Source organism: Myotis yumanensis, unplaced genomic scaffold (assembly GCF_028538775.1).
Source record: "Myotis yumanensis isolate MYYU_CA2020_CCGP unplaced genomic scaffold, mMyoYum1.0.hap1 SCAF_2, whole genome shotgun sequence".
NCBI lineage: Eukaryota > Metazoa > Chordata > Mammalia > Chiroptera > Vespertilionidae > Myotis > Myotis yumanensis.
In genome coordinates this window covers 209321134-209328914 of record NW_027223753.1, presented here as the reverse complement: position 1 = coordinate 209328914, position 7781 = coordinate 209321134, and the positions used below count along the sequence as shown (strand labels likewise).

Below are 7781 nucleotides of genomic sequence, written 5' to 3'. Positions count from 1 at the left end.
TTGTTTCTGACGTTGCTGCTCGTTAGGTCCCTGGGCACTTCCAACCTCCTGCTCTGTTTCACCATATGGACAGGTCAGTGCCGGTGGCCCAGACACACACAGGTGTGCACAGTCACTTTGGCGGGGACCTTCCAGGACCCCGAAAATGCAAGTCCACAGATCTTACCAGTATCAGCGGGCCCGCCCTGTAACCCACGAGTGTCTTTAGGGACCAGCTGCACGAGGCGCAGAGATGCCAGGAAAGGGAAGGCTGGTGCGGGGCTGAGGGGTCGGGGCGATGCCACGTTGGCTCCTTTTGGAAAACTCACCGAGTTGGTGACACAACAGCAGAAGCATCGCGTGTGTGCCCCCAGCTGCTGGTGACGAGGGTCCCGTGCCAGGGAGTGAGCGTGCAGACAGGTGCGGGGGGCAGAGCTGGGCTCCTGCTCCACAGCTGACACGTTTCAGCCCTAGGCCCTGACACCAGTCCAGTTGTCCACTGCCAGCGAGACCTCCTTGGCTCCACTTGTCAGAGTTTTGGGGTACCCTAGGCTTGGCTACAGGCAGGGGTGCCCATCTTGAAGACTCAGCCTGCCTGGATCTCTGCCCCCTGCCCTCTAGTCTGGGAGCCCACAGCCTGGAGGGGAGACAGGACATGGGGCCCCACGTGGCTCCTGGGAAAGCAAACTCTCCGAGGCCAGCCCTTGTGCCCTTGGTTCCCTGCCCACAGGTAGGGCCCACACAGCTCCTCAGTAGTACATTCTTCTGTTTGTAGAAAATGCCCGAAAAAGAAGAGGGGCCCTTTTCCATTGAACTCCCGGCACATGGCTCGGTCTTTCTTCCCCACTGTGACTTCTGAATGTCTAACTCTCGCGCTGTCGTGCTGGCGGTGGCCTGTGCACAGGGTCAGGGCGCTGTGTCCCTGGTTCCTGGTTTCAAGCACCAGGCTCCTCTGAGCCCCCGGGAGGAGCCCGGCCTCCTGGTCCCTGCAGGGCCCGAAGGACCAGGAGGAGGAAGGAGTGGCCCGCAGCCTGGCGGGGGACAGCCTCCCCAACAGGGTGCTCACAGGGACCAGCCCAAGTCACCCGGGGCCCTGGGTGCGTGTAGCACATTTAATGGAAAATACTGCCACTGCCAAGTAGAGCTGGGGAGAGGGCCAACGAGTTTTTTTATTTCAATATTGAGAGCCAGTATAGGGCTGGGCAAGGAACCAGGTGTGTCTGTCCTCCAGGAGATGGTGAAACCCACCTGGAAGGAACGGTGTGGGGTGCCAGGCTTATTCCTTGAGCACCGGGAACTTGAAGGGAAGCTCACGCTCTGCAAACGCTGTTTGGTCCTTGGCTCCCGGTTTTATTTCAGAGGCCTGGCCCCACGTTAGGTCTCGCTCTCTCACTCCCCTGCGTTCTAAGAGAATGATGGGGTTTATTCCTCCTTGAAGCTTCTGTGGGACCATGGACTCAGGTGCCACCTGAGGCTTTCTCTTCCCTGCGCTTCGGCTGGAAGGCCCTGACCCCGAGCAGGCAGGGAGCCCCGACCACGAGGAGACGGAGACGGGCTGAGCTGTCTCTACTGAGAGAAGGAACTGGGGGACCCCGAGAGCCTCTGCGGAGTGTGGGCTCCTGTGGAAACGTGAGCTTTCGTGGGAGGCCGAGCCCCACATTCCCAGGCCCGTGTTGCCGCGCCTGTGCTGTCTGGGCTCGTCTCCACACGCACACGCTCCATGGCGCGCTGACAGCAGAGGCCCCGGGCTGCCCATGTGTAGAATTTCCCAACCTTGGTTCCTGGCAGTAGTTTTTGATACAAGTTGGGTCCAAATTAGAACTGATCTTTGTTCTTATCTTACATAGCTTAGCAACATGCACCAGGATGGTAATTTATGTTAACGTGGAAGATGGTTGTCAGAGTGCAGGTTTCAAGACTTTCCGGTGTTTCAAACCTTCTCCTGTAGACCTTAAAGATGAATTCCAAACGATGATTCCCTTTTCGAATCAGTCTTCAATCATTGCCAAGTCCTGCTGAGGTGATTGTGTTCGTCTGCGTTACTTTTGCAATATATGTCCGTGATTGTAAAACGATGCTTTGTCGTCCTATTCTTACACTTGTTAGAACCAATTTTTAAAATGTTTGATTTTCCAATGGCCTGCGCCTGGCCTGGCGCACCTGCTCTGCGTAAGAGGAGGGTGTTGTAGTGTTGAGCCCAGGCCAGAGGGTGGGGCAGGTGGGGATTACGGGATGTCCAGGGACCACTCCTGTCCCTGCTTGAACCTCGTGTTCACTCCTCCGGTGACATGTACACAAAAGGAGGGAAGCCTGTTCTGACCCCTGGACCGCCACTGTGCACACGCCCTCTCCTTGTCCTTCTGCCCTTGGATGGGCTCGCCTACCTGCCTGGGGCGTCAGGTCCACACCTGTGTGAGTCAGGGACACCATGTGACTGGACTGTACTCGGGAGAATAGCCAGGAAGCCCTGTCTTCCTTCTCTGCCGCCCACCTACTCTCTTGGACCTCCTTCACCCACCTCTCTCCCTGGGGCCCGCCGCCAGTCCCTACCTGGGCTAGAAGGAGGGGAGGGGAGTTGGTGACTGAGCAGAGTGGAGTGTGTGCAGATGGGGACATTGTGAGTGTGGTCTGGCTCTCTGAGTCTGGGTGGGAGCCAGGTGGCCCTGGACTCAATTTTGCCCACCAGCAGAGCAGTGGGATGGAGCCCACCTGTTTTTATACCACATTGGGGTTCCCTTCTCATCATCCTCTGAGGCTCTGTGTTAGGGCTTCCTGGAGAGCCAGCTCCTGTGTCCCTGGAGGCAGCATGTCAGGTGTACAAGCTGAGTGGCCCCTCTGAAGGACCCCAAGCCCTGGAGAAGGTGGCTCTGGGAGGCCAGGCCCATTGCCCGAAGCCAGGGAAGCCGCAAACTGAGGCCCAGTTGGTCTGGATGGACATCATTTCCCCAGGAGACCTCCTACTGCCTGCAGTTCTCCCATGAGCAGTGGTTGAGGCCAGCACATGTGCGCCTTGGCCTGTGGCAGCGTTGGTGTGTGTGTGCGGTCGGCTGCTTTGTGACAGGTGCGGAATCCAGTAGCCGGCAGGTGTGTCGGTGAGAAGAACATCATGAGAGCCTGTGTTTTTACAGAGACCCCTGTCCTGGTGATGGGAGGTGTAGATTCTGGTTTCAGAATCCAGCCATGCACTTCCAGTCTCTGCCAGTAGGGGGACACAGCGAGGGCAGATGGGCTGGGAGGGGTCTTGGCCCCACCTTGGTAGATGGCAAACATCAGCTCTGCTTCTGGGGAGTGTTCCTTCAGTGTATAAATCTCTGTCCGGTGATGGGAACCGGGCTTTGCGTTCTGTGGTGATGCACAAGAGGGCGGCCCTGTGTGTGTCCCATCCCCTGCTGTGCTCAGCGCCTCCTCCCAGCATCACCCATCACCCAGTCTGGAAGGCCCCACCCGGGACGCTCATAGCACATGTGTCTTCTTCTGGACGTCTGCACTTGATTCTCGGTGCAAAGCGTTTTCTCTAACTGATTAAAAAACAATGTCTTACCAACCACATTCCTGCCTTTCGTTCGAGATTTGAGCTCACCACACAATGTGTTCCTTCTGTTTGTAAGACAGAGCTCTGTGAATACTGTTAGGTCTGACTTAGGGGATATCTTAAAGCTCTATTAGTGGGGGGCTCTTCCTAGAATTTTCTTTTTAAATGCTGGCAGAGTAAGCAGGTCTTTTAAAAGTGTTTCCACTGTCCAAGCCAAGCGGAGCCTGTGCTACAGCCAGACTTCCTGCCCACCTCCGACCCTGCTTCAGAGGAGGGGGCTACCAGCGTCACTGAGGTCCCGGTGAATGGAGCTCCCACCCTGCCGCCTCCCCTCCGCCCTAGCCCACCACCACGATGGGCAAGTTCTGATCTTCCTGTGACAGGAAGCCCATTCTGCAGGAGGCTCCTTTCTGAGGCTATGGGGTGCTCGCTGTGGCTGGGACATCGTGGCCTGCAGGTCAACGCTGGAGAGCGAGGACCAGCCCTTCCCCGTGGCACCACCCGAGCCCGCACAGCAACCCCTGTCCTGGTGATGGGAGGTGTAGATGTTACCATTCAGGGAACTGGAAAGGAATTCCCGATCTCCGTGTAGACCGGGTGGTATTTTGAATGTTTTAACCTTATAGCTGTGCACCTGCTAATCGAGTTGTAGTTGGCGTTTCAATCAATTGCAAAACTGGCCCAGCAGGATGGAGCTACTGACTGGGAGCCCAGCCGACGCTGCCCTAGGCCTTCCAGGAAAGGAGCTGGGATCTGGAGGCTTCTCTGGGGGTGTGTCAGCCTGGGAACAAAGCTGTGAGGGGACGATCTCTGTGAGATTCAGACAATGGTTGCATTGGCCCCGCGGTGACCAGCCCTGCCCACTGTGAGAGTGGGAACGTGTTTATAAATGTAAACCGCAGCTCACCATTGTAGAGGCCTGTCTGTGTGCTGCTCCTGTTGACTTACGATTCTCCACAAATAAATATTTTCATGGCAATTGTGGTGAAGCGTGAGGAATTCTTTCTCCACAGGATTCCCTTTTGTTAATCATCTGTGCAGTGCCTACACTGCATTAACCAAGCCGTGGTCACTGCTCTCCCTTCAACATCTCCCTCTTTAAAAAAATAAAAAATAATAAAAAAAATATAATAAAAGGTAATATGGTAATTAGACTGGACATCATTCCAGATGTCCTTCCTGACGAAGCCGGGGCCAGAGGGAAGCCAGCCTGGGTTCCAAGTGCTTTCGGGCGGCCTGAGGGAAGTCAGCCTGGGTCCCAGGTGCTGGAGGAAAGCTAGTGCCGGCAGCAGGGGAAGGAAGGCCTACTCTTACAGGAATTTTCATGCTTTGGGTCTCTAGTATACATTATATACATATATTTCATATACATACATATATATATGTATATATATATATACAAACATTTTTTTATTGATTTCAGAGAGGGAGAGAGAGAAACATCAATGATGAGAATCATCAATTGGCTGCCTCCTATAGGCCCCCCCTCCGCCCCCCGTCTGGGGATGCAGCCTGCAACCTGGGCATGTGTCCTGACCAAGAATCAAACTGACCTCCTGGTTCATAGGTCGATGCTCAACCATTGAACCATGCTGGCCGGGCAAATATCTCCCTCTTAAAGAAAGGGCCTGCCCTGCCCTGCCCTGCTCACCTTGGCCACTGACTCAAACTTTAAATTTTAAGAGCCTTTATTAAGCTGGCCAGCTGACTACAGCCGCGTCCCTCCTGTAGGAGCATCACAGCTTGCAGTGCCAACCGATAGTACAGCAAAGCCTTTTATCTGCAATACTACAAAGTATTTCCAAAAAAAAGAGAAAACAAACTGCAAAGCGGTTCATTAGCCGTTTCTGATACTGGCAGGGTGAAAGTTCATATAAAGTTTACAAGTACAAACGGGAGGAAAGCAAGGTCACACCCGGCTGGGTTTAATCATAACACATTGCTTTTCTAGTGAGATAATTAGCAATTTTTCTCTCCTATGGTCTCTGCCCCTCAGCCCACTCAGTAATTCTTCTCTGCCAGGCCCCTGCCCCTAGCACACTATACACCCTCCCACATTTTTGTAGATAAATCCTCAGGGCATCCCCAAGTAACAGGCTTTGTGAGAAAGGCAAGGAGAGGGCGGGAGGCCGCGGGATCTGCTTTGTGTCTGAAGCACCTGAATCTGCCTCTCAAACCCACTCTGACCACCCTGTGCTGCTTAGCTGTCCCTGCCTGGACAGCTGGAGAATTAGGGCCTGTGACTCTCCCGGGCGGGGCGGGTCCCTTTGTCGCTGTCTTCTTGGTGCTGGGGAAATAGATGGCACTGACCAGTGACTTGAGTGCTTAGTAAAAGGGGTGGGGTGGTCAGCACCCCCAGGAAGACATGGAGGGAAGGTGGGCCATTACCAGCTTAGCCTGAAGGGCTCACTGGCAGACCAAGTACCAGGACCCAAAAAGCATCCTGTAGAAGAGAGGTCGCTGCCAGGAGACCCCGAGGTGGTCCCTACAACAAGTGCTGGGGAACAAATGGCGAGGGAGAACCCACAGGTCAGCACCCAGAGGCCAGGGTGGGCAGAGGAGAGGCGGCCTGTGTAAATGTGTATGTTTTCCCCCCACGTCCCGCGTGGTTCAGGGTTCAGGATCGGGAAGAGGGACCGCACACGAATGAAAGAGACAAGACAAGAAATAATTTGGTTCCGGAGCTGAGACGGTGTGAGGAGGGTCTGCGGGCGGCAGGGGAGCTGCGGGAACGACGTTGGGGTTCAGGGCAGGGCCAGGCCAATGGCGTCTCGGGCAGGCCTGCGAGCCGCCGCCACTGACGGCAGCGACTTTCAGCACCAGGAGCGCGTCGCCATGCACTACCAGATGAGTGTGACCCTCAAGTATGAAATCAAGAAGCTGATCTACATGCATCTGGTCCTATGGCTGCTGCTGGTTGCCAAGATGAGTGTGGGACATCTGAGGCTGTTGTCACGTGATCAGGTGGCTGTGGACCGAAAAGGGGCCACATGCTGACCTGACAAGCTCAAGGGAGGCCTGCATGGCAGTTTTGCAGACTTGGAGACCTAAAGTGACCACAAAGGATGGTCTGAAATTAAACCTTAACTAAAAGCAGTTATGGTGGGCAGTTACGCCCTAAGCCGATATCTTCACTGATAAGGTCAACCTTTACTGTAACTGAGCCCATCTGTTTTTTTGCATCTATGATAACATATCCTTGGGATGTCTGGGTAACTTGTGACTTCCCTTTTTATGGAGCCCCTGGGGCACAACCAGGTGTGCTGGGCCCAGGACAGATGCCTCAGATTCCTTGTTAATTGTTCCTGCACCCACCTAAGTATGTGTCCATCATTTTACTTTTTATCCTATCACAGAGGTTTCCCCGCTTCGCTTAATCCCACCTCCTTAAATCTGTCACCAATGAATTTCATGTATAAATAGGGATGTAACCCTGCCATTCTCCGGAGCACTATCTCAATTCCTTGAGGTTCTGCTTCCCGGCATATGTCGACAGTTTGGCTCAAATAAACTCACAAAAATTCTTTACAGGTTTCAGTGGTGTTTTTTTTACGTTAACATGGCCATGCCCTATCAGTGGGAGTACCCATATTTGCTGAGTATTGTGCCCTCCCTCTTGGGTCTCCTCTCCTCCCCCCGCAACAACGTTAGCTACCTGGTGCTCTCCATGATCAGCATGGGGCTCTTTTCCATCGCCCCCCTCATTTACGGCAGCATGGAGATGTTCCCTGTCGCACAGCAGCTCTATCGCCACGGCAAGGCCTACCGCTTCCTCTTTGGGTTTTCTGCCGTCTCCGTCATGTACCTGGTGTTGGTGCTGGCAGTTCAAGTGCCTGCCTGGCAGTTACACTACAGCAAGAAGCTCCTAACTCTTGGTTCGCCAGCACACAGGAGAAGAAGCGGAAATGAAGGCTGCCGGATGGACTGATCCCTGGGGTGAAGCCTAGCCCTCCCGTGGAGAAGAGGGAGAGGGTAGAAGAGCTGTTCTAAAATCTCCGTTGTCATTTTGGCAGTTGTGGTGTTGGCAACTGGTGCAAACTAGGCTCAAATTCTGGAAAGCTGCTACTGTTGTCATTAGCTGAGGTGGCAAAATGATATTTAACTTATTCCTGGTTGGCTGGAACTGGGTGAAGAACAGCAGTAAAACAAACTTTGGCTAGTTTAAGTTGAAGCCAAGTTATGCCCAGATTTCAGGATCCCCAAGAAACCAACATCAGGGAGCCAGCCAGTCCAATGCAAAAGCATAAGAGTCTTTATTTCAAGCTAGCTT

The 7781-nt window shown here is 53.9% G+C and overlaps 1 pseudogene; it reads left to right on the top strand.

The window, feature by feature from the left end:
* Positions 1-2143: 2143 nt before the first annotated feature.
* On the top strand, positions 2144-7420 carry LOC139004244 (protein jagunal homolog 1-like; annotated as a pseudogene).
* Positions 7421-7781: the final 361 nt, after the last annotated feature.